The 27,871-nt window shown below is 34.3% G+C and overlaps 2 long non-coding RNA genes and 1 pseudogene across 16 annotated transcripts in view; 1 reads left to right on the top strand and 2 right to left on the bottom strand.

Moving 5' to 3' along the window:
- Positions 1 to 7,792: 7,792 nt before the first annotated feature.
- LOC147488856 (mitochondrial phosphate carrier protein 3, mitochondrial pseudogene) lies at positions 7,793 to 9,058 on the bottom strand (annotated as a pseudogene). The gene is made up of 3 exons (XR_015202840.1): positions 8,780 to 9,058; positions 8,089 to 8,450; positions 7,793 to 7,985 (listed from the first exon to the last, which is right to left on the bottom strand). The product of XR_015202840.1 is annotated as a mitochondrial phosphate carrier protein 3, mitochondrial pseudogene (transcript).
- Positions 9,059 to 9,253: 195 nt separating this feature from the next.
- LOC147488854 (uncharacterized) overlaps positions 9,254 to 27,871 on the top strand; it is a 36,535-nt gene continuing 17,917 nt past the window's right edge. For 2 of the 14 annotated variants that reach the window (XR_015202321.1, XR_015202317.1), the window contains exons 1-4: positions 9,403 to 9,619; positions 17,142 to 17,172; positions 17,271 to 17,419; positions 17,913 to 17,981. This is a non-coding gene — a long non-coding RNA (uncharacterized LOC147488854). The other 12 variants (XR_015202311.1, XR_015202316.1, XR_015202314.1 and 9 more) reach the window with 11 other exon arrangements.
- Positions 11,306 to 12,654, bottom strand: LOC147488855 (uncharacterized). Its single transcript, XR_015200863.1, has 2 exons — positions 12,583 to 12,654; positions 11,306 to 11,527 (listed from the first exon to the last, which is right to left on the bottom strand). It is a non-coding gene; the product is annotated as an uncharacterized LOC147488855 (long non-coding RNA).

Below are 27,871 nucleotides of genomic sequence, written 5' to 3'. Positions count from 1 at the left end.
TAATTTTTTTGTTTGGTTGGGCCTCAACTAACAAACATCGTCCGATTTATCTACATTGGGTAATGACCTCCCAATGGTTGTTATTTGGCTCGAGTTTAACCTTATGCACTTTAAAGTAAATACAATGTGGAAGTTAAACACGGAGTCACACAAACATGCTTTTGTAAACACCAAGTATCCTTTGACTTGGAGTTGCGAGGAGGTTGAAAGTTTTACCTATCAAGCCATGCTTACACACTGCTTGAGGTGTAGTCGACATTGGTTGGCACGTGATTTGAGAATTAAGCCCAACCATTTGAGCATTTTGTTCGGTTACAAATTTTGACAATTTAAATCCATAAGTCTGGTTGAAAATGTGGCACAACCAATAATTCACAATTTTGCCTTTGTGGGCTTAGCTTGCACAATGTAAAATAAAATACTAACTACTTAACTATATAACTACTTAAACTATATATCTACTTATCTAGATTAATGAAAAGAACAATGCCAATGATTAGATATTTAATCTTCAAGTTGATTTGAGATGCGTGAGCGTATTGTTGCACTACTCGCCTCACGCACCCAAATGGTCCAAGTAGATCAAACTTCTAACACTTGGTAAGTTATTAAACTTCAACAAAAAGACAAATGACTTTTCACGTTAGGGAAAAGGTTGGTATTATCCTAAACCTTATCCTACACAGTTGGGGATCTTTATAGAAAAATATATGAAAGCATACACCCCCAAACAGAATGAAATGATGTATTTGGAGTTTAAGATGCAGGATGGTAGGATGCAGAATGATAAGAGAATGTTTGTGTAACCCATCATGGAGCTTATACAATAACTCGTCATAGTTGACTTGTCCAGAAGAGTGAGAGGTAGGTAGTAGTTGTCCTTCATAAGGCTCAGATGATGGGGAATAGGACAAACTAGGATTCTCAACTATTGAAATGATGGACTCCTGTGTTTGTATATTGGGCAAAGCCTCTTTACTGGGAGGGTTTAGAAAATTATGAATGATCTCAAAGGCAATTGGTTTAAGTGCAAATTTGAGGTTTCTTTGAAATGGTTTAGCGGTGTCGTCCTCAGAAATTGGTGGATTTTTTTATGAATGGAGGTTGGATTTCAAGAGGTGTTAAATTGGGATGGTGATGGTTGGGTAGTGGTTCTTCACATGATCTTGAGGACTCAGAGAATTCTTCATCTAGTTTTGGCGTTTCCACAAGATTGTGGTTCATGTCTGCAATAGTAAGGATCACAAATTTGTTCCATCGATAAGTCTTTAACGGCCAAACTAAATTGAAATCCACTTTCCACCATATATTTTACTCCCTATTTTCTAAGCACTTCATTTTCTTTGTCCTCTCTGCCTAGATCTTTATAAATTTTCTTGATGCCATTTTCTAAATGTGTCGAGTCCAATACATGCTCTTGAGTTTTTTCTGCCAGAGTTTTCCCATTTATGGGTGATGTTGCATTAAGGCATGTGAGAGAAACTGTAACTTCCGGCATATAGTCATCGTCATCAGATATGGAATTCTCATGATAGTTAGGTGGATGGTGATCGGATTTTAATTGGTCATTAATATCAGGATGGGCTTTAGCAATGGGCTTTGTTATAGTAACACCTTGTTCATCTTGTTGGTTGGGTTATGGACTGGTGGGAAGAATATTAGTATCAGATGTGGCTCCATTTAAAGTTTTGGATAGTGGTAGTAACTTCAAAAGAGTTTGTTTTTTGAAGTGAGGTTCATCCTAAATTGTTTATAGTTTGAGTGAGGGATATGTAAAGAAGAAAGGTAGACTCTTGTATGGATTAGAATGGTTATAAGCTAATGAAAACTTGAAAACTGTGATTGTTTGTATTGAAATGACTTAAAAACATGGAAGGAAGATTGATTAAAACTTGAAACAACAACAAGTAAATAAGATTAAAGATTGAAAGGAAGTAAAACAAGTAAATAAGATTGATTGAAAGGAAATAAAAACAAGTAAATAAGATTGATTGAAAGGAAATAAAACAATAATAAAGTAAAAAAAAATGAATTGAAAAACAAGATAAGAAATTAAACAAACCAAATGGTTTTGATCCTAAGACAATGGTTGGTTTCTCTCTGCCTTGTTTTAGCTTATATATCCTTACTTTTGCCTTTTATAGATTTGCCCTTCTCCATTACAACTAGACACCTCATATTTCACTTTTACTTTTGCTTTTTGGTTTCTTCTTGACCAAGGTAGGTTTAGGGAGAAAGTCATTATATTTTGAGATAAAGGCTTCCATCTTTGGTCTTCTGATTTGAGGGTCTTGATTTTTGACTTTGACCGGTTGACTTTGACTTTTTCAACACTTTTCCATAGTAGCTACTGGTCTTCATAATAAGCGTGATTAAGGCTCCTTTTGGTGCTAAGACGCAGCTTTTATGATAAGTGGTCTGAAATACTCCTTAACCTGAAAAAGGTAAGTAAAAGCTATGAGTTGTCTTTTCGTTAAGCGTAAGAGGGACTGTAATGTAGCAATATACGGGTAATAAAACACACATTTGGGAGCTGATCAGATGGGTAGACTTATTTTTATTTTGATTGGTTTTAAAGATGGGTAAAGGATTTGTGGTTATGGAAAGGCTAATGAAAGGCTCAGTTGGGTGACTAGCGGATAATTACTTATATGTACGAATTTTTAGCTATATCGATCCAAAGAGAGTCTTAATTCTCTTTTAGGATATGGTATGGTGATCAAGCAAGTGGATGTGTGATTTCTCTACTAAGATTTTACTTATCTTTTGTGTCATTACTCAGATATTCACTCATATGAGGCTTTTAGGCTAGATTCTCACAGGATGTGTAGAATTAAGCAATCTAACCTAGGTCTTAGAAAAGTACTTCCAAGTACGCTCATACATGATCATGCAAGATGTTAATGAAAATGTGTAATGACTATTACCTACATATTAACCTAAATTTCTAAGAACTACACCTAATTCTATTGCTACTTGAGATTTCTAGACTAATATCATCATAGAAAAGGAAATAATACAATTATCCTAAGTGCATAGTATAAACTATATTTATGTTTTTTATACTTTTATACTTTTTATACGATAAATAACACATAATATACAACCTAATATGTGCTTAAACATTTACAACGTATTTCTATACCACCCCCAAACAGAATCATGCTTTGTCTCCAAAGTATGGAATGAAAAGAAAAGATAGAGAGTACTATAGAAACGTGCTTGTAAATGGGAGCACCTGTAAAAGAAAGTTAAACGATACAAATATAAAGAAATAAAATGCAAACGCAACTCTTATATGAGTTCCATCCATTATGGAGATAACAGGAATTAAAAATCGCTTGACATAAGCAGACTCTAACAAGAAATTAAAGTTTTTACCATATATAGTTTCGCTAACCAAGCGTTCGCCTCCCTTTGTTCCTCACTTGTGAAATGAGGCTCCTTCAAGTCTTGACTATCTATGACTATTTATCTTGCCTTCCTTTTATTGTCATCTACCCTTGCTAACCTATTTAATGCTACTTGGTCGGAAGGGGTATATAGGGCTACTAGGTGAGGTTGAATGCGCATGCCAGGCCAAACCATATCATGTAGAGAACGGACTATGGCATTGGTCGTGCACATAGTGTCAACCTTAACCCAATCAGTGAAACGTGTACAGAAGTCAGGGAATTAAAATAGAATTATGCAGCAAACCATCACAGGCATAAGAAGGAACTTATGCCTCAAGGTATGAGCTCGTGCTAAACTAGAAACTATGGTCTGGGGAAGATAAAAAAAACATACATCCCTAAGCTAAAGCAAAGAAGACGTTACAAGTGGCGTTATTCACAGAAGAAAAATGCCATTCTCCTAAAATATTAAGCACTATAAAAAACATAGGGTTTTGACTTACACCCCAAAAGTATACCCTCCTTTTGAGATAACCCGTCATTTTGGAAATCATTACTGATTGCCCCCCATTTCAGAGTTAATTTTCCATATTGACAATTTTGCCCTTATGTCAAATTTGTAAAAACCCCCATTTTTAACATACATCTTTGAAAAATTTGAAAATTCAAAAATAAAAAAAAAAAAAAAGAAAAAAAGTAACACAAACTTGAAAACAAATTAAAAAATATTCGATAAAAGGAAAATAAAAAAAAAAAACAAAATTTTCTAAATATTGAAAAAACAAATCGGGAAAAAATTCGAAAAAATTTAAAATAAAATTGAAAAAATGAATAAAAATTTGAAAAATCATAAAACAACTCAAATTTTTTGAAAAAAATAATAAAATTCATTTGCTTTCCTATTTTTTTGAGTTGTTTTATTATTTTTTCAAATTTTTATGCATTTTTTCGATGTTATTTTTATTTTTTGCAGATGTTTTTTGAATTTTTCGATTTTTTTTGAATTTTTTGGAAAATTTTTTTTTTTTCAATTTTTGGAAAATTTTAATTTGTTTTTGAGTTTTTGTTATTTTTTTCATTTTTTTGGATTTTTTGAGTTTTCAGATTTTTATTTATTTATTTTTTGAATTTTTGAATTTTTCAAAAACGTATGTTAAAAATGGGGGGTTTTTACAAATTTGACATAAGGGCAAAATTGTCAATATGGAAAATTAACTCTGAAATGGGGGGCAATCAGTAATGATTTCCAAAATGGGGTGTTATCTCAAAAGGGTGGTCTATCTTTGGGGGGTTAAGTCAATAAACCCCAAAAACATAGTAGTTCCAATATTAAAGGACAGGCTGCCTAGGGCTACGTTATATTGCCCTTGGTCCTCTAAACGAAAACTTCCCGCCCCATAAGTCTCATGGAAATATTCATAATTGCAAAAGCAGGCATTATCAGACATATATCCCCATGTGTCATGGGCAGCAGGCATGGAAAGTCCTAGCGCATATCCTAACAGATATTTGCTTAAGTCTACTGTTTTATTGTTTGTTGTAACAGAGAACACTTGTTCCCCATCTGGTCGATAGAAAAATTTACAGTTATCATAGAAATAACCAGTAAGTTTAGGTGAATAAAATTCGTCAACATATACCAATAGAGGGTCCCATCCTAACTGCATAATCATGTCTCGGAAGAAGAAACCATAAGTGTCACTCTCGAGCAATTCATGAAAGGATTGTTCAAGTATAATTTTTGGAGTAGTCATAGTAACCAAGTATAGAAAAGAACTACTGGAAGTGATAGAAGAAGAACCTGGAAATCGGAGCCTGAAAGCTTACAGTGAAGGCCTCGTAATATGCCTCTTAAGGGCGCGGGTTGCGCTTAAGTAAAAACTGATATTAATTATATAAGGGCGGGTCGTGCTCTATTTAGAGACATTGTATTTATAGTGTTTGGTTGCTAAGTCTAAGGCGGATGGTTGCTAAATACAAAGATGTGCAAAAACATATTTTTAGGAATAGTTTCCTACACATGAATTCTATTTTTGATTTGGAATTTCTATATATGATTAGCTTCTGAAATTCTGCGAAATATTGATATTTTAGGAAATATAATGTTCCTAATTACATTATGGATCCCAATTGAATCAAACAAGGCCCATGGGTGATATATTGTGGGATTTCTATATAAGATTAGCTTATGAAATTCGCTAAATATTGGAATTCCATGAAATTTCAGGTACCTAATTACATTATGGATCCCATGTGTATAAATCAAGGCCCAATGAGTCTTATATTTTGGCCCAAGACTTCTAAAAATGTTATTAAGGCATGCAATTTCATACGTGCACATACATTGTGCTAAATTTAAATATGCCATCCCCAAACAATTTGAGAGGAGGGTTCATAAAATAGTTTAGTAAAATACCTAAACATGCATGCTGATATGCAAAAGAAACTATATGGTAAGGAATTAAAATATGTGATTAAGTATGCATTAAATTTAACGATACGTGCATAGATGAATAATCATATAAACAAATATTAACTACTTAACTACAACATGCAATGAACAAAAATTTAACTATGTTACTGAAATTAAAACAAGTAAGAAAATTAACTAGTTATTACAAAACAAAATAAATCAAAATCAAATGCATTACAACAAAACAAGAAGAAATCTATCCCTAAGAAGTAGACAGTCGAGAACCATCATGAGGACGGCGACGATGACGCTCATGCTTGGAGTCATCGAAGAGTGAAGTTTTAGTATTGGTGGTGGTTTTCAAAAGAGTGGAAGTGAGGTCTTTCTATCCGGACATTCTTTATGTCATCACTCAATAATCATTCAGATGAGGCTTTTGACTAGATTCTCATAGGATATGGAACTTAATTGTTCTAACCTTGGTCTCGGAAACTCAGTACTATATACGATCAAATATTGATGCATGCCATTTATGAAAAGATGCAGAAACTATTATACGTATATTAGTCTAAGTTCGAAGAACGAATCCTTACTTTATTACTATATAGACTTCTAAACTGAAACAAGACTTTTTAATACTAAACAGAAAAATATTTTTGGTCTTTTTTCGATTTTTTTTTAGAAAGGAAGAAATATACTAATAGGAAAGAAATATACTACTATAAGAAATGCCTAGTTTTTCAAAATGTTACTATACCACCTCCAAATAAAAATATGCTTTGTCCTCAAAGTATAAAGAGATAAAGAAACAGATTACCATAAAAACATTAGCAAAAACAGCTATACACTTATATTATGTTCTTCATGATGAAAATACGCCACCCCCAAATAAATTTGGGGCATGGGTTGTTTGATATAGAATAAGAAATACATGGTTTATTGTACTAAGGATAATTATTCTACTAAGATTTTTTTTTTGTTTGAAAACATATGAAATGTATGAAAGAAAAAATGGAAAATTTTGGCATGATGTATCCGTCTTACCTTCTACTCATATACCAAATTCCACAAGAAAACAAATAACATAAGCATATATAACATAATATTATATTAACGTCATAATAAAGAAAATTAAAACAACAAACTAATGATAAAACATAGACTATCTATACGGACAAACATATGAAATTTTGTTTAATAGCATATGTAAAAAAGCGCTAAAAAAATATATGATTGCGTTTGTAAGTGTTTCGTTATCATTTTTATTGAATGGTTCCCAGCTCAATTGTGTTTCTTTCGTCGGCGATGTCAATAAATCTTACAAACACAATCCTTTTTTTACATGTGGGAAGACCGGACGTTAAGTTAGAACATGCACGTATGACACAACCAACGAAGGTATATATAATAATAACTCAAAAAAAAAAAAAAAAAAAAAAAAAAAATCTCTAGTAGAAATAGAAACAAACGAGGAGCTTTGTAGACCTAGCCGCCAAGGTCGTTTTCGATCTGCTACACGAATTAAGCTTACACCCTCTCTCTTTCTTCCATCTCTTTAAATGTGAGAGTTTGATCTTTACATTAACGAAAACAAAAGAAGTTTGATCCTTTAATTAAAAAACGAATTTTTTATTTGCCAAACTCGAATTTTTTAGGGGTATTTAGGTTTTGGTCCTATTTATAGTAGTGATATTAGGCTTTGATACATTTATAGTTGGAAATTAGACTTTAGTCCAACTTTTGGTAGTCAAACTCGTTGATTGTCTTGTATTTTGCATAATACCTAGAATACCCTTACACGTGCGTCTCACACTTTGATTAATTTTAGGACCAAAGCCTAATATAGCTACTATAAATAGGACCAAAGTCTAAATACCCCTAATTTCAGACAGACAAAAGGGATTAATTATGATTCTTCCCTTTGTATTGCCCTTTTCTTGCATGAGAATTTTCTGTTATTATTCCCCTGAAGCTACCCAATCAACTATGAACAAATTTGACTGAACAAGTCTCCAATCCTTGCTTTTGAGATATCAGCGTATGGATACATACGATATTTGCAAGCCACTGTCAATCGTCCGGCATTAAAACTATTAAAAACCAAATAAACTACATGGAAAAATGGTCGCTTACATGGAATCCGTCGTCCCCAAAGAGGAACAATACCCTTGTACAACCTGTAAAGTTGGACAAGTTTGGAATGAGCATTTTACATTACAACATAAAGCTTCTCAAAGAAATATAGATCATCTAAAGCAAATAGCAAAACGAAAAACACACCCAAGAGCGCCTTCAGCTTTAACAAACTTGGGGAGCCCATCAGACAATCCTTTAGCAAATCCAGGCTGAGTTTGGACCCGAACCTTTACAGCCTCCATGGGACAAAGAGCAACATCAGCAATCACTTCAGCAGATGCAGGACCAGCAAGATAAATCAAGGTTTTGTATTTGGCTGCATTTTCTGGCCCAACTAAGTCTGAGTCATACTTCTTGAAGAACTCATAGAACCCAAACTTGCAAGCACCCTGTGCACTGTAACCAAGCAAGGTATGAACCCAGCCCCAGAAGAAACCTTTAGGCCCTTGTTCTTTAAGCAAAACTCCAAAACCCGACGAGATGCTCTTCTACTTAGCTGGATCAATCTGCACAACAAAACTCCATGTAAAATAAAACTCCGAAGAATATTAAGTCCATATTCCCGCTTGACATTTCTGTAATTATGAAGTGTTTTTCTCTCTGATTTGTTAGGTAAAAGTTATAAAGGGAAAGGTAAAAGCAATTTAGAAACATACCAAATGTAAACATTTCACCGGTATTCTAAATAGGTACAACAACAAAACGAGAACAACAATTTTTTTATATAATAGCCAAATGATATTTACATGTGTAAATCAGCACCAAATAATAACCCATAAATCAAATTGTATTAAAGTATCTTAGATCTGGCTTTTACATAAATTTTTATGTATACCTGCATATTACACTTGACGAGATCTAGAGGAGTGATAGCCATATGAGTAAGACCACAGCTAAGAATCCCACCAACAGTACAAGCAGCAGAAAACTCGGGCGAATACATCTCAATCTGGCTAAGTATTACTTTGTTTCGGAAAATGATAAGCAACTCACATAACCCAAACTCTTGCTCCAAACGAGCTCCAACAAATATTACACTTGAGAGCCTAATATCGCTACAGATAAATTCTCATGCAAGAAAATGGCAATCCAAAGGAAGAATAAAAATTAATCCCATTTGTCTGTCTGAAATTAGGGATATTTAGGCTTTGGTTCTATTTATAGCGATATTAGGCTTTGGTCCTAAAATTAATCAAAGTGTGAGACTCACGTGTAAGGGTATTCTAGGTATTAAGCAAAATACAAAACAATCGACGAGTTTGACTACCAAAAGTTGGCTACTCTACAGATGGTGTCCATCCCATATGTAAGTTTTACTGACCAAACTGATTCTTTACAGCCATCTGCAATGACCACAGACTTGAGATGTGAATCTGTGGTTCAAACTTCTCTGCATCAACAACAACAACCTACACCACAACATCCACATACAGATGTTAACAGGCCAGCTGGGTGAGTCGTTTTGGTTTTTCGTTCTTTTATTTTTCAATTTCTTATTTGTTTTTGGGAAAAATTATTTTTGAAAAATTGCTTTTGGTTATATTTCTATCTAAGCATATATCTTGCTCTTTTGCATATATTTAGTCTCCTCGCATTAGCTGAGAAGACCTTGACAGAGTTTCTGGCTAAGGCCACTCGAACTGCAGTCAACTGGGTCCAAATGCCTGGAATGAAGGTATCACATCTTCCACACCAATTTAGTCTACTCGTGAACGAGAGGTTAGGGACACCGGTGAATGCCAAAGTGACAACTGAACCTATGATTGTCCTTGGTGCCACTGCTTCCGAGTTTCAACTAGTCATTCTAATTTTTGTGTAAGTGTGGGTGACTGGGTGTTCCTTTTTTTAACCGTTTTTGTTTTTACCAGTTTTAAGGCCATATTACGCATGAGATTAGTGCTTTATTTAATTTGTATAATCGTTAAGTGGTTCATGCCTAATCATCTAAAGTCTTTTGCTCCGGTTTTACTCTAGTATTATTAATTTTAGTAGTTGATTGATTCTTAAAGCTTTTCTTACTTGTAAACTATTTTCACATTATCTTTAACAGCTGCTTGCGCTTTAAACTTTTAATATAAGTATGTGATTTGGATTTAACCATTGGCATCATTTCTATATATAGGGTATGCAGTTTTATATAAAGAAGTTGTGCATGAACTTTCTACACTACTAAAAGAAGGGCTTTTTGTGTCACTTTTTAAGTGACACAAAAAGTCATTTGTATCACTTTTGAAACTAATTTTGAAGTGACCTATAAGCCCCCGACACATAAAGTTCTACCAAAAGTGACACAAAAGCCTGACTAAATGTGTCACTTTTTGTTAATAAAAGTGACACTTAAGAATAGCCTCTTGTGTCACTTTTAAGAAAGAGTGCCACAATGCTTGTCAAAAGTGACACTAGTTGTATCAGTTTTGGACTAGAGTGGGATATCATTTCGTTAAAAGTGACACATTAAGTACATTAGTTGTGTCACTTTTGGATCAGAGCGAGACATAAGTACGCCAAAAGTGACACATTAAATTACACTAGTCAGGTCACTTTTGGACCGTGAGTTGAGACATAATACGCCAAAAGTGACACATTAAATTACACTAGTCAGGTCACTTTTGGACCAGAAATGGAGACATAAGTATGTCAAAAGTGACACATTAAGTACATTAGTTGTGTCACTTGTGGACCGTGAGCGCGAGACATAAGCACGCTAAAAGTGACACATTAGTACACTAGTTGTGTCACTTTTGGCCTAGAGAGCGAGACATAAGTAAGTCAAAAGTGACACATTAAGTATATTAGTCAGGTCACTTTTGGACCGTGAGCGAGACATAAGCACGTCAAAAGTGACACATTAAATATACTAGTTGTGTCACTTTTGGACCAGAGCGAGACATAAGTACGTCAAAATGACACATTAAGTATACTAGTTGTGTCACTTTTGGACCGTGAGCGACATAAGCACGCCAAAAGTGACACATTAAGTATACTAGTTGTGTCACTTTTGGACCAGAGCGAGACACAAATACATCAAAAGCGACACATAAGAGTGGTCAGTTGTGTCACTTTTGGACCAGAGCGAGACACAAGTACGTCAAAAGTGACACATAAGAGTGGTCAGTTGTGTCACTTTTTCCAAAAGTGAGACAAATGAAAATAATTATTTTTTAATAACATTTTCCCATTTTTGTATTCGATCATATTCATTTCTCAACCTGCATCATATACATCATAACCAAAATCCCATTAACCTGCTTTATGACATAAACAACATCCACATGCATTTATCAAAACATCACAACCAAAATCACTTTAACCTGCTTTATGATATGGAAACAACATCCACTCAAGAAAAAAAGAAACAACATTCAAAACAATTAACTTCTATTGATTTCATTGATCAAACCTAGTATCTATTATCCAGTTTGACTCCCAACAAAATAAGTCATTCTAATACCAAAATAATCAAAATAAATTAAAAAAAATAATAATAATAAAAAACTACACGACGCCTTTTCATGGTGCGAACTGCACGCTGTAATTTAGCTTGCTTTTTCTTCTTGCTGGCACTCGTGTCCTTGTGATGTGCCTAAAATCCAAGACAAGAACAAAGGTTAAGGAACTGATGGGGTTTAGAGACTTGAAGAGAAAATGCCATAAATTGCTTCACTTGATAACACAGCAAAAATAATTTGATTAATTTTGTAGCTATAAGTAACTAACTCGATATGAATCTTATAAAAAGTCTTTTTTGTTAGCATGCCAAAATGACATCGGTAACTTCTTTTTGGACCCCTTCCAACCAGGACCCACATGAAAATCAGAAAGATCGGGCTACAAACAAACACAATCTATCCAAACGCAGATTAATGCTTGTTTTTCGAAGGATAACAGTCTCTCATGGACATAGATAGATGAAAGCATTGATAGTAGTACGCCAAGAAAAAGCATTGATAGGTCGGTTAAACAAAAACAAGACACAACATACAACTTTGCGACTTATTTTTTAAACCAACCTTTTGCTTCTCTTACTGAATATTAAACTTGAAAGGAATGATATCCGAAAAGTAATATAGGATGTAAACAGATATGAAATAAGTGGTAAAGAGCATATAGAGTACATAAAAGGAATGCAGGATTCTACATGGTTTCACCAATCATACCGACTTCAAATTCCAACAAAAATATAACTGCAGTAAACTATCATGGTAACTACAATCCCTAATACCCAAAGGCGCCTAAGTTAAGAAATCTACAAACTAAATATTTTACGAAAATTTTGGAGTAATGCATAAAAGTTTAGAATCATGGTTGCCAACTTATGCTTATGTGTTATTACAAATACCATCTTGTTTGCTTCTATGCTAATTCAGTTTAGAATTTGCTAACATTGCATATAATACATACCATCAAAACAAAAACTTTATGCATAGAAAGCTCTCGACCACCATGGCAAGAAAACCAACAAGCACTACAAGAATTTGGACATTGAATCTTTCAAATGCCCAAACCGCAACTGATAGCAGTAACTTCATGCATAGAAATTTCTCGACCATTTAACAAGATAGCACAAACCCCTAGAATATCTGTCTCTATTCTACTCATTGTTAAACACAAAATAAACATAACAAAAAGTAGACTAACCTCCACAAGCCATATCAATTACAATCCCTTGCATGCTTTCTAAGATATCTTGTTGTAGTGTTTCCATGAAACCGAACTAGGTCTTCGTGGTGAGCTGAAAAAAGAACTAACAATACTAAATCGATTGCCAATAATCATAGACAACACAACTGTAGTAAAATACACTCCTAATCTCCTCATGACATATATTGCAAAACCAAACTTCTTGCAACTACGTAAACATCTTAAACAACATATATGGACCTAACTATGACCGTGTGATATATGCCGGAAATCAAGACTTTATATATCCAAATTTTATGAACTCAATGTGCTTATCGAACCCTCACATTTATCACCCTTATGTGCCTTTTTCCGCACTGACATTGCATATTTTGTAACCAGATCCAAGTCGGGCCGGGCCCCTCCCCTCTTAGCCATCATAATTATGAACTAGACAATTTGAAAGCAAGATAATAATTTTACTTAAATTCAATTGAATATTTCCTAGGCCCCACTTAAGATACTCTCGTGATATAAAACAAACTTTAACAATCTTCACAATCATTTTCAAGTTTTTCGGGCCGGGTCCTCCCATATGTACTTCATTATGATTATGTTAAAATGACAACCGTGAAGTTAAACTTCTAAATATCGAATAATTATACTTGTATGGACTAGCAACTAGTGATCTTAATAAAGACCTAACACATAAATGCATGTATTACATGTAAAGTCATAAGATACAATTTACTCTTTTAAAATCCAACCACGACTTAGGCATTTATTTGCCGTAAAGCTTAATCTTGAAAATTGAGCTCCACATAAACTCCTACTTTTCCAACTCTCAAATACAAGTAGTCACAAGTTGCAATTAAGTTCACAACCAAAGATGAGAAAAAATAGATAAAGAATGACAAAAATACAAAATGGACACTAATCACAAGCAAGTCCTGAAAAGTGATACGGACCTCTTTAAAACGTAGAGATCACGATATATTTTTGGGGGCATATAGATCGCATCTATGGAGCCCTTTGTATTTAATTCTCACAACAAATATTAGGTACATCCTTTAGGACTGCCCTCCTTTTACACTGAATTCCCGTGATAACCGAGGAAGAAGCATTGTTTTCATTTGAGGCCAGTCTTTTTGAACTACCACGCAGGGTTTCGGTGGGTGGTTTCGAAGGTAAGACCCCCATGGATGCATTACTAGCTGAGCTCCTGTAATATGAGTAGGAGGTTCAACTTTATGGTATATCTTCATATTTACAGTTGAAGAGAAGAAAACTAATGCTTGGAACTTGAAACCACTTCAAAGGCCTACGCATCCATATCAGAGCCATTAATAACTGAACGAATATTTAAAAAAAAAAAAAAAAAAAAACAACAACAACAAGAAGAAATACTGTAAAAGAAAAAACAGCATGTCTAATAAACAACAATCGTAAAACTAGATATAACAAGAAATACAAGAGAATATTGCTTGCCTCTTCAACCAACAATTATCGTAAGTGCACTCCTTCCCTTCATATCTTCCTAGAACTAAATCAACTTCCTTAGCATAAATAATCAACAGTATAATTGTGAAGTTAGAGCAAAATTCTAAATAAAATAAGTACCAAAGTAACTATATTTAGGTATGAACCTTATAATGAGCTCATAGAATAAACTTTAGGCAATAAAAAGAAAATAATAACCGCATTCGTTTATTATCTTCAATTTCTTGATTTGAAATCGTAACAACTCTCATCTTCAAATATGTTATCCATTTTCACAAATGAATGGAAATTACCGAAACAAAAATAAAAGGGGTGAAAAACCCTAGATTTCTGAAAAATAATGAATCTAATTTCATATATCGATGGCCAATTGGAGGGAGGGAGAATTATTGACGCTTTTGATATTTGATAGATGGATGTACCTTCTTGGAGTGGGAAAGAGAGAGGGAGTGAAGCGGCTACAAACAAAGCGTGAGTGAGAGGGAATGAGGGATAATAGTTTTAGGGCTTTTATTTCCTTTTTGTTATTCTAATTTTCCAAATATTTTAGGTGGGAAGTGCAATAAGTTTGGCAGGCCTATATTTGGAAGAGATATGCTGATAGTTAACAACTCTCGCAGACTGCCGGAACCCCGTGGAGATGGCAGATATATGCCGACGGATGGCTAGATTGTACCCGACAGACAAAATGCGCAGAGAGCTTCCTACAGACAGAATCCGCCGATTATTCTTTATGACGTCTGTCTGGTAAACTTGTTTTTTTGGTAGTGGGAACTCCCTAAGTTTGGTTGCTATCAAAGCAGATATTTCTGCGTCACGCAAGTCAGTGGCTGATAATGTTTGAAATTCCAATAGAACACATAACCGTAATGATGTCAATTTAAGAATGGCAATAAACATTCTACAATTTCCTCCTGAAAACGACTCAAAATTAGAAATCAAAATAGCATATTACCCGAGCATGTATGAATTCCTCAACACAGCCAGTTGGGAATCGTCCCAAAAGACGAGGCCCCTGCCCATGCTTTGACATGCTTTCAAATGTCATAATCTCTTTGGGCGGAATAACGGTGAGGTCTCTTCAAAGATTTTGCGAGACAGAGTTTTTTTTTTTTTTTTTTTTTTTTTTTTTTTTTTTTTTAAATCCTAAGTGTTCTTTTCTTTTCCTTTTAGGTTTAGTAAGTTAATTCTTTTTGCCCAGATCAACGACTTTCAATTTCGTGGCATAAGCAATTGCTAGTGTCACTTATTTATTTCGATAATTTGTTAATTTTGTTTTCGATTTTTTTACACCCAGAAGTGACACAACAAGTCAAACCACTAGTGTCACGTTCAAATAATGAGACACAAAAAATAAAATTACTTGTGTCACTTTTCCTAGAAACAACACATCAGCTCTCATTCCATAAAAAAGTGACACATCAAAACTCTGTGTGTCACTTTTTTATAGTAAGTGACACGAGACAAAAAAAATAAGTGACACAAAAAGCCCTTCTTTTAGTAGTGCTAGGTCTGAATCAGATATTGGTATGACTTGTAAGGCTCGGAATAGAATGGGTGGATAGCTATTGTACATTCATATAAATATTTTCTCTTTGAGTTTCCTATCTGTAGTAACTTCTTTGAAATCTGTATCAGCTTGTCTAGATATTTGAAGGACCATAAAATTATATAACTATGGTTAAATACTTGAATACCATCTATTTGTAATCGACTAATTGTTAGTATTTCTAGGCAAACGTCTCATTTCAAGTAAAAAAAGGTTTATCTGAGATGCTTTCTATTTGCTAATGGTGTTGTTGGTTAATGGTTACCCTTAGCTCGCATACTTCTTGGTTTACCTTCAATTCACTTCTTGTTTATACATTAATTAGTCCAATGAACACCCCCCACCCCCATGATGAGCTTTTACATTGTGTCCAGCGAGCTTCCTAGATATGAAAAAAAAAAAGTTTTCTCGATGCTTTTAAAATTGTTAATTTCTTAAGCCATATTATTTATTGTAATCTTGGGCTGGTCTTTCGTCTCTTCTTATCGCTAGGGTACAATACTATCCATGCAGACTATCTTGATCATGTTCATGATGATGATTAGTTAGTGACTTAGTGTTATTAAATTAGCAACCAGCTTGGTAGGACTTAGGAGGGTTTTCATATATGAAATATATATTGGTTTTCGAATCTCTAAATCATTGTGAACCATGGGTGTCTGTGTGTGTAGTTCATCTGTTATGACATGATTGTTTTTCATTCCTGTTAATGATCATATGTAAATCATTAAACTTACTTTGGCTTTAATTTCTTTGCTTACAAGATCAAATGTTGGTTATATTGTCTTTGGCATTAGTGTTTACTGGGAATAGTGTGGCTGGGGGATTAGCATATACGGATAATCTATTAAGCAGTGGCACCAATTGGGCTTCTTAGTTTGCTCTTATTATTCTAGGTAATAATTATGAGGAGTAGCCGAGTCGGTAGGACATGTGGTATAAACATCTTAACTCTTGATTTTGCACCAATTGGTCTCTTTGTTAGTTGTGATGTTTGTCACTTGTTGTGTTGTCTGTTTGACCCTAGGTTGTTGTAGTGTGAATATGTCTGGCCTTGTTACAATTACTCTCTATGTTGATTGATACACATTGTTGTGCCTCTTTTTATTAGCTTCGGCTTTTGGAATAAAATGGTTCTTAACATGGTATATGAGTAGTAGATCCTAAGGGGGCACCAGATTCAAGTATGCAGTCCAGCGTACTAGCTATTAGAGAGAATGCTGATGGTGTGTGTCTGTTGGCCCCGCGTTAGACTCGTGGTCCCCATATATACATTTTTTTACGCCTCTCATCGAAGATTTTTTTTAGTTGAGTGAGAAACTAAAGGAAAGACATCAACCTACTATTCCAACCCAATGGGATATTGATGAGAGCTAATTTATACTATACTCTTTACAAAATCTTCTATTGTATGTGTTTTATCCTTTCGGTGCACTCACATTCATTTTTTTCTTCTCCTTAAGTAAATGCATTTTCATCTTTTTCTTAAACGAACTAATAACTCCTTTTTATTTTTCCAAATAACTAGGGTGAGATTTGTGTTTGATGGAGAGGCCCTGGTTCGTTCATCCTTTACACCCATATATATTTTTTCTCACATTTTATTTTATTTTCCAAATTGCAACTACTTCACTTTGGTATTGAATCATCAAACCAGGTTGAGGAAGCTCTCTCCCAAGGCCTTGAGCAGCTCCATCAATATGGGTGGACAATTATATGGGTAAGATGGCTCTTTCTCTAGACAAGCTCTCCAATCTGGAAGGTTTCGTGCACCAGGTATCATCATGATCTCACCCATGGACTAAGGTTCGATATATCTATTATTGAAGTTAACATTGCAAATTCTTTTTAAGATGTTTTTCAGCGTAGCATGCCATAAGTAGTTGGTGTCTTCGTGACTAGTTTTGAGATGGCCATCAAAGAAAAGTGTACATGCATGAGGCCTCCTTATAACTGGCATAGTGGAACACCACTTCAAGTACTTGATATGCATGCCTTCTACTTACATGCTTATTTTCGCTTTGTAATTTGAATATTGAAATCTAGTAGTTTAGCCTTTCTTTTACACCTACTTGCATTTCAAGTGTTGTACACTGGAATATCTGGAAACTGGGGACAAGCAAATGCAGTTGGGTACAAGAACTAGAGTTTTAAGACATGTTAAGATTTATCACACTAAAAACTAGGGACAAGCTTGTACACTGAAATTCCTATTTTAACTTAGAAGTTAGTTCAAATCATAGAAGGCATGTTAAAGATTTGTTGCAAACTTTTTAATTTTTGAACTTCTAATTGGCAGGTCAATATGTGACTAGAACGGTAGAATTATTTGAACAATTGTAGCAACAATTGAGGATGTCATACTAGTGTAAGTTCCTTTTGTGTATGATACTCTTTTACATTGAATCGTGTTAGTCATTATTGAGATCCCAAGTATATTGTTAATTTAAGCGTATTATAACTTGAGATATACATTATTGAGCATATTCTATATTAATTTGGTATTAGGGATACTTGAGATGATATTCAACATTATTCCGGTTATAACCACATATCGTTAAGTAATTTTTACGTTCGTAATTTGATGTACTGGTTTTCTTTTTTCCTTCAAATCCATTGTATTTTAGTTATTTTTATTTATTTATTTTAATGGATCTATAAGCTCAAAATGGAAAGAGCGCTCACGCAGTGGTAGTGAGAGGTTGATGGTTCAAATCTATCTAGATTTAATTGAATTTGTTTTTGTTGATGTTGATTTTTAGTTTTGAAATCAAAATTAATGGCGATTCCCAAAAGCAAATTAAAAAGAGTATTCATTAAAAGTACATATGGATAATAGCATTTTCTAAACGATATAAACCAACAATTGCATGTATGCAAACGCAAAAAATACCATAACATTTTCTGCAAAACGCAATTAAAATATCGATAGAGTTTGTAAAATATGCTATCACTTTGATAGAGTTTTCCCACCAAACGCAATAAAAATACACATAGCGTTTGTAAAATGTGTTATAAATTTGTTAGCATTTTTCAATGAAGTGCTATCGTTTAAAACATAGCAGGCCAATAGATAGCGTTTGTGAAAACATCATCGTTTACTTTTCTTAGCGTTTTGTAAGTGATATCTATTAACATTTTTCTAGTAGTGTAGGGAGCTGCCTAGTCAGAATCCGTACGTGACTCGTCTCGACGTCTAGAAGATCCTTCTCCTTGATGACATCGGGTCCTATTTCATAGCGTTTTGTAATTGCTATCTATTAACATTTTTCTAGTAGTGTAGGGAGCTGCCTAGTTAGAATTCGTGCGTGACTCGTCTCAACGTCTAGAAGATCCTTCTCCTTGATAATGTCGGGTCCTAGCGTGTCTATCACTACGCGGGAGCGTTGAAGCTTTAGATAGTGGTGCTAACTTCAAAAGAGTTTGTTTTTAGAAGTTAGGTTCATTCTAAATTGTTTAGAGTTTGAGTGAGGGAGATGTGAAGAAGGAAGGTAGACTCTTGTATGGATTAGAATGGTTATAAGCTAATGAAAATTTGAAAGCTTTGATTGTTGGTATTGAAATAACTTGAAAACATGGAAGGAAAGATTGATTAAAACTTGAAATAAGAACAAGTAAATAAGATTGAAGATTGAAACAAGAACAAGTAAATAACAAGTTTTGATTGAAATAAGAACAAGTAAATAACAAGTTGATTAAAAGGAAATAAAACAACAATAAAGTAAAAATATAAATTGAAAAAATAGACAAAAAATTAAACAACCCAAATGGTTTGGATCTTAAGACAATGGATGGTTTCTCTCTCCTTTACTTTTGGGTTATATACCTCTACTTTTGCCTTTTACAGATTTGCCCTTCTCTATTATAAATTAGACACCTCACACTTTACTTTTGTTTTTGCTTTTTGGTTTCTTCTTGACCAAGGTAGGTTTTAGGAAAATGTCATATTTTGAGATAAGGGTCTCCATCTCTGGTCTTTTGAATTAAAGGCTTTGACTTTTCACTTTGACCGTTGACTTTGACTTTTTCAGCACTTTTCTATAGCAAATTTTGGTCTTCATAATAAGCGTGATTAAGACTCCTTTTGGTGCTAAGATGCAGCTTTTATGATAAGTGGTTTGAAATACTCCTTAACCTGAAAAAGGCAATAAAAGCTAAGTTGTCTTTTTGGTAAGTGTAAGAAATGCTGTAATGTAATAATATACGGGTAATAAAATACACATTTGGGAGCTAATCACCACCCCCAAATAGCATATTGCTTGTCTTAAAGTAGCATCTTGCTTGTCCTCAAGCAAGGATGAGAAAAAAAACTAAGATCACAAATGAGTGATTTATTATAAGTTATATTAATCTCATTTTGCAGAGTGCAATTGCATTGACCATATGCAACAAGGCCTTAAACCACTAGGAATTCCCTAGTGGACGAGCTTTAAGCCTCGTGAGAGTTTTCCAGTGAAGGTACTCACGAACTTCTTCTATTTAGTATAAAGGGTTATGTTTCCTTATTTATTTTCAGAAGTTCATACATCTCATTAGCGGTGAATAAGGACAAGCTCCTCTGAACTTAGAATAACATATATACAATAATTTAATCATCTACAGATAATGTGCAAAACATGAGCAATGAAATGCAAAAGCAAAGTCATTTTCGAGGCTTTTGGAGAGCTTCCTTAAGTTGGGTTCTCACAGGGGTGTGTTACAATCACAACTTTCTGATAGATTCACTCAAAGTTCGTTCTCTCAAGTGTAGCAGTCACTTATATTTCTCGCATATTCAAATGCCGTCCAAAGAAACCGGGGTCGATTGATCACTCTTGCCACTTACTATCACACCATCCTATTCCTAATCGAGCTAGAAGTCTTTTATAAAGAGTTACGGGGATAGGGTGATGGTTTAGAAAGAAATAAAGGAAGGGAAAAACAAAATCTGATAAGTCGAGAAATTGGGTCTTCAAGATACTTGTAACCAGAGAAGAACCTCATTTTGTTCTTTTGCTTCTGAATTATGATACATTCTTTTAGCCCTTTGGCATTGTGACTCCATATGATTTTGAATTTTGGGAGTTCTAACTTTGGTTTTGTTTCTTTTTGTTTATGATATCGTCTCCTTTTGATTTTGAACTTTTTGGGAGATTCGATTTTTTTGACTCCTTTGATTTTTTTTTGAAGTTTTGGTTTTTGATTGGTCTTTCTTTTCTTTTTGAAGCAAATAATTGTTATGTTTTTGTACAAGGCCTTCTCTTCTCTTTTTCTGATATCCATCCAGTTCTCAACTTGTCAGCTGGGTAAGCTTTTTATTGTGTGTTGTAATGGGTTAGGAATTTTTTGGTGAAGAATAAAAAGTCTTTTAGAAAAGGGTGAAGGCTCAAGAAGGGTAACTAGAGGAAAACTATCTTTTTGGGGTTTTAACATTTATTTGGCTTATCGATGCAAAAATGGCCTAAATTTTCTCATAGGATATGGCGTGGTGATCATGTAAGTGGACCTGTGGTCTTTCTATCCGGATATCCTTTGTGTCATCACTCAATAATTATTCAGATGGGGCTTTTGACTAGATTCTCATAGGATATGGAACTTAATTGTTTTAATCTTGGCTTCGAAAACTCACTACTATATACAACAAATGCTATGCATGCCATTCATGAAAAGATGCAGAAACTATTGTATGTATATTAGTCCAAGTACGAAGAATAAGTCCTTACTCTATTGCTATAATGAGACTTCTAAACTTTTTATTCATCATAGAAAAAGGAAACAAGACTTTTTAATACTAAACGAAAAAAATATTTTTGTATTTTTTGAAATTTTTTTAGAAAGGAAGAAATATACTATTATATAGAAAATCCTTAATTTTTGCAAAATGTTACTATACCACCCCCAAATAGAACTATGCTTTGTCATAGAGGATGATGCACATGGAAAATTGTATGAGCGACTTTGAAATTAATACAGGTGGGGGTCTACCTAACCCTAGCTTACTTTTTTTTTTTAAAAAAAAAATGCTTTGTCCACAAAGTATGAAGAGATAAGGAAAGAGATTACTATAGAAACATGAGCAAAAATGGAGATACACTTGTATTATGTTCTTCATGATGAAAATATGCCACCCCCAAATAGGTTTGGGGCATGGGTTATTTGATATAGAATGAGAAATACATGGTTTATTATACTAAAGATATTTATTCTACTATAAATCTTTTTGGTTTTTTTTGAAAACTTGTATAAATGGACGAAAGTATAACATGCATGCATTATTATACTAGAAGTTTTAAAAAATAAAAAGATGGGAAATACAAGTATGTAAACAACTATCTATACAGACACATATGAAATATGTGTGTGGGGTTTTTTTTTGAATAATAAAGTAATTGTTTTTCTCAATCTAAAGGTATCTCAAACCATATAGAGGTTTTGACAAGAAGATAAAATTATTCGTTAATCCGATATCATTTTGGTTACTCCAGGGCATATAATTTTCATTTTTATACCCTATAGTTTTGAAAACTATAGAGAGATGTTTTTAAGATACTTGTACTCAAAAACCGTGATTCTTAATGTTAGTTTTTGAAAATAAACCATAACTGGTGATCTCAGACAACTTTCATGTCGACTCTTTATTGAACCCGATCTAGTCAGACTGTGGCTTCAGTTATGTGTGTTGGGGGGGTTTACTGCTCATGACGTAATGAAATGGTTTATTTAATTGGACACTAGTGGGTAGTGGAACTAGGTCTCTTTGGTGGATTTTGGTAGTTTTGGTAGTTTTGGTTAAAATGGGATGGGAACCAATGCTCTGTTCTGATTGTTATAGGTACCTTGTCCTTGTCTGAATGTATGTATTTGATGGATGATGTGATGATATGTTGGTGAGCAAGGGACAATTGGTATTTATATGGTTTAAGATGAGACAGAAAGTGCATGGTGATATGGGCAACCTTTAATAACACATAATTGATCCTCAAATCGCCCTTAGAAGAATGGAGATTGCGTACTTCTAAGGGTTGGTCTATGTGTAACCCATTTCCCTTGTTTTTGGTTTTAGAAAATCACATAACTCTCGGTGTATCGAGAGTCTTTTATAATGAGAACGGAGAAAAATAACTATTTTGAAAAAGAACTGTAAATTAAAGAAAAAGGAAATTATATACTCACTCCATAGGATCACACTTACTCAAATGACGAGTAAAAAGTGTTTTTCAAAGAATATACAAGATATACGTGGACTAAGGCTCCAGCACTTACAACCATACACTCCAAGTGGAGTGGTCCAGTTACCTTAAGGATGCACTCCCATGGAATGCATCAAGAAAGCATAACATGAATCTTTTATAGTCAGATATTCAAGACTATATGTGGGGTCGTTTTAAGTCAGATTCCCCTTGACTATGCACATGAGATGGATGATATGTTGCCAACTCTATACTAATATCCCAAATAGTTGGGGATCTTTATAGAAAAACATATGGAAGCATACACCCTCAAATAGAATGAAATGATGTATTTAGAGTGTAAGATGCAGAATGATAAGAGAATATTTGTGTAACCCATCATAAAACTTATGCAATAACTCGTCATGTTTGAATTGTCCAAAAGAGTGAGAGGTTGGTAGTATATGTCATTCATGAGGCTCAATTGATGAGGAATAGGACATACCAGGTTTCTCTACTATTGAAATGATGGACTCTTGTGTTTGTATATTGGGTGAAGTCTCTTTACTGGGAAGGTTTAGAAAACTATGAATGATCTTAAAGGTAATTGGCTTAATTGAGAATTTGAGGTTTCTTTAATATGGTTTTGTGGTGCAGTCCTCCAAATTTGGTGGATTTTTGATGAATAGAGGTTGGATTTCAAGAGGTGTTAATTTGGGATGGTGATGGTTGGGTGGTAGTTATTCACATGATCTCGAGGACTCAAAGAATTCTTCATCTAGTTTTGGCGTTTCCACAAGATTGTGGTTCATATCTAAAATAGTAAGGATGTCTCAAATTTGTTCCATCGATAAGTCTTTAACAACCAAACTAAATTGAAATCCACTTTCCACCATAGATGTTACTCCCTCTTTTCAAAGCGCTTCATTTTCTTTGTGCTCTTTGCCTAGATCTTCATAAATTTTCTCAATGCCATTTTCCAAATGTGTCGAGTCCAATACATGCTCTTGAGTTTCTTCTACCGGAGTTTTCTCATTTATGGGTGATGATGCATTAATGTATGTGAGAGAAACTGTGACTTTGGGCATATAGTCATCGTCATGATAGCTGGAGTTCTCACGATAGTCAGGTGGAGGTTGATGGTGATTTGATTTGTCATGAATATTAGGATGGGCTTTAGTAATGGGCTTTGTTATAGTAACACCTTGTTTCTCTTTTTGGTTGGGTTCTGGACTGGTGGGAAGAATATTTGTCTCAGATGTAGTATCTTTTGAATTGGATTGGAAAAAACATATGGTAGTTGCTATTTGCTGAGTTAGTATTGTTTGCTTGGCCATTTCCTGGTTGAGTTGGTTTGTGATGGATGGTGGAGTGGGATATGAATTTGATATTGATGGTGATGTGAATGGTAATTGACACTCGCCTCTTTTTGTGTATGTATGGTGTATGAATGATGTAGATAGATGATGGTCGTTGAACAAAAAGAAGCGTATCAAATCCTAATTATCCCTCAATAAGTAAAGGATGAGTAGGGTATCATTCCACTTTTAAGTGTATGTTTATATGAAGGACATGACTGGGAAAGAGGGTTTGAGGGATTAAAAATTATAATTGTAGAGATTTTAGATTCTAATGCTAAACTAAACTAAACTAACTAAACTTATACTAAAGCTAAGAATTGGAAATAAGGAGAAAGAATATGAGAGAGATAGATTCAAGAGATTCAAATCCACCAATGCTTTTGATTCAATGACCTTTTGCTTCATGTTGTTCTCCAAGTAGACTACAATCGGGCAATCGAGCGAGTGCCGATGCCTTTTTGGGTGAAACATCGTTAAACAATTAACTCTACTTAAGGTTGTTCCTATGTTCATGTTACTAGTATCTTCTTTCCTTTTATGTGAGCTTGGGCAGCTATTCAATGAATCACCATCTAAGGCAAACACAAGGAATACTTCCCTTACTCTAAAACACTACACAACTAGAAGAAAAGTAGAGAATAATAGTATAATATTCAATTACAATAAATAAAACTCTATTCTAGCATTATATTCAATTGCAATAAATAAAAGCATGTTACTAGCAAATATTCAATTGCAATAAATAAAACCCTAAACTAGCATGATATTCAATTGTCATAAATAAAAACCTTAATCCATACTTCCATCCCCTAGTGTGGGCAATTGAACTAATAACTAAAAACATAAAGAACTAACCTGATTGAAGAATACCATGAACCAGAAGAATCATTAAACCTTAAGCACTGGCTTCATCTCCTCCCTTGAAGGAGAAGATTAGCCTTCCATAAAGAAAGAAGAACACGAAGAACGAGAAAAAGAAGAGTCGAAGAACATAAGACTAGAAAGACTAATTTATTAAGACTCAGCTAGTTAAAACCGATCTTTTATTATTAATCTCTCCCTGCCTCAAGTTTTGGAGACAAGAATATAAGTGAATTTGCCCTCAAGTTCTGGAGACAAGAATATAAGTGAATTGGCAAATTACATGAGGCACTTATGTCCTCTATTTATAGGGGTTACAATGAGCTCTAGAAGCATTCCAAACCATCATTTGTTTCCTAATACAAATAGACTTCTTTCAGAGTCCAACTTCGTCTCCAAAACTGAGAAGGAATAGGCTACAGTGTCGATTCATGCGTCTGAACTCATTATCTATGCGTCTCAGACTTAAGAAATGCGTCTGGACTCCGCGATCTATATCGGCCCCAGACGAAAGCATTGAGTCCAGACTCACGATCCATGAGTCTCATACTCAGAAGTCTATTTTCCCTCTTTTGCTCCATCCTTTTATCCTCTTTTGCGGGCTTGGATCCAAGCAACGAATCCTTTGGCCTTGGGCTTCCAAATAGGCTTTAAAATAGGTCCAAGTCACATCTTTAATAGCTCCAATTCCTTGGCCTTCTCTATGATTGTCCACGGGCTTCCCATGTGATCCTTAATGCTCCGAATTGCTCCGTTTTACCCTATTTTCTCTAATATTCTACAAAACTCTCTTTTTTACCTGTAGAATCTTAAAACACAACTTATAAACACTATTAGTCCACTAAGATAGCTAAACAAGAGGCATAATTGAGGGTTAAATAACACTTTTTGAGCACTTATCACAACTCCCAACTAGCCTTTTGCTAGTCTCTTAGCAAATAAGATAAAAAAATAGATAAGTGATCAAAATCACATCCTAATAACAAAAATAAAATCCTAACTCACTTTCGTAGGCATCGCGATTGCATTTACCATATGTAACAAGGCTTTAAACCTTTAAGTTCCCCAAAAAGGACGAGTTATAGTCTCGTGAGGGTTTTCAGATGATATACCCACAAAATCAATCAATAGCATGATAGTATTTTTCAGAGAGAGAAATTCCTTACCTACTTAGTGCTTACTCCAATAGAAAGTCTCCATTGCTGACTACATTGCTACAAAGACTCATAAATTATGATGGGAGATAGTAAAAATTGACAAAATTCTCAATCAAGGCTTATGTGTGTACTTAGTCAATCTCCTATACTCTCCTATCCAAGAAACGGAATCCTTAGTTTACTATAGGTAGATAATCTCGACTTTTAATCCTCAATTGATAAGAGCCCAAAACGTAGTTTTAACCCCTTAATAATCATATGTTAGACCAATTATGTGAATAATAAGTAAGAGTTAATACGACACGTGTTTTATGCATTTCGGGCTTCAAAGTCCATTATCTTGAGTAAATGTGCCACTTTAGCGAGATAAAGGAGCAAAAGTCGTGAGAACTTCCGAATGCCATATCTTTGGACTCGGACTACCGGATTGAGGCCTACCTTATGTCAAAACGACCGGCTCGAAAGAGCTTTGCAATGGTCCAAGCTTTGACCCAATCAGAGGAGGAGAAGTGGACGAAAAGTCTGTGGAAGCTAACTGCATATGAAGAGGCCTTTTGATCGAAAGAATTGGGTTTTGGGCCCCGATTCTCTCGCCCAACCCATGGCTCCAAGCCCATGCACGAATTTGGATTGATGTATAAAACAAAAACTTTGTTAATGGTAGCTAGTTAGACCTAAATTAAGATATAGAATTCTAGATCTAGTTTATTTAATTAAATTAAGTTTTAGCTCCATTTAAATTCTTGTTTTAGATTAAATCTCAATCATTGTTCTTGATTGATTAGATAAATAAAGTAGTATTTTTATCAAGTTTGAATTTTGTCAATTCCATTCTAGATCTAATTTCAATTCTTGTTCCTAGTTCATTCCATCTCATTAAAATTAGATTCATTATTGCTAAATTAAGTAATTCTCAATTTCTCACATTATGTTTAGTTTAGATTCAATGGTAAATGTTAGATTGATGACTCAAGGCTAAACCTCCATTAGAGGGGTTGATGAAGCCTTGATGAAACCTTAGTTGTTTAGTATAGAAACGTTGTAGCATCTATTCCACTCTAGAAAGGTCGTTTCGCCATGAGAATGGGTGGGTGACCTCACATGCTAGTTAGTACTTGGTAGAAATGCCATGAACAAGGGATTAGACTCGAATTCTTGCCGTGAAAACGTAAGAATCGAGATTGTTAGGTCATTAAGTTGGATTCGAGGTGGAAATTCCCTCTAATTCCTTTATCTAGAGTCAAACAATAGTTAGTTAATTTCTAGTAATCATCTTAATTTATCGAAGTTTAATATTTCTTTCATTGACTTAAGAGACTAGTTTTAGAAAACAATCCATGCTAGGGAACTAGGAGTGGAACTAAAAATTGAGAGTAGAAGCTTTGATAATCGGACACGTAAAAGTTTAAGTTTAGTTTACTTACGTTTTTGATTAGTTCATTTTTACTCATTTTTATAGTTATCCATTCAAAAAAAAGAATCTCTCGAGAAGATGGTCTACTATTTTACCTCATGTATGTGGGGAAAAGAATAATGCATATGAACATCCCACATACTACTTTGAAAATTCAATAAAAGTAGTCTCATGGAAAGAATGTCAATCACATATGAAGTGTCGGGTCCTTCACTTTAGCATCCTCTTACCTATTCTAGACTTCGCACCATCTTGTAGTGATAAGTCATGGGTTGTAACTTGGCTTGGGTATTGGTTTATGAAGGAAAGGTAAAAAG

The sequence above is a fragment of the Coptis chinensis genome, chromosome 7, assembly GCF_015680905.1.
Source record: "Coptis chinensis isolate HL-2020 chromosome 7, ASM1568090v1, whole genome shotgun sequence".
Taxonomy (NCBI): Eukaryota; Viridiplantae; Streptophyta; class Magnoliopsida; order Ranunculales; family Ranunculaceae; genus Coptis; species Coptis chinensis.
This window is presented reverse-complemented; position numbering and strand designations above follow the sequence as displayed.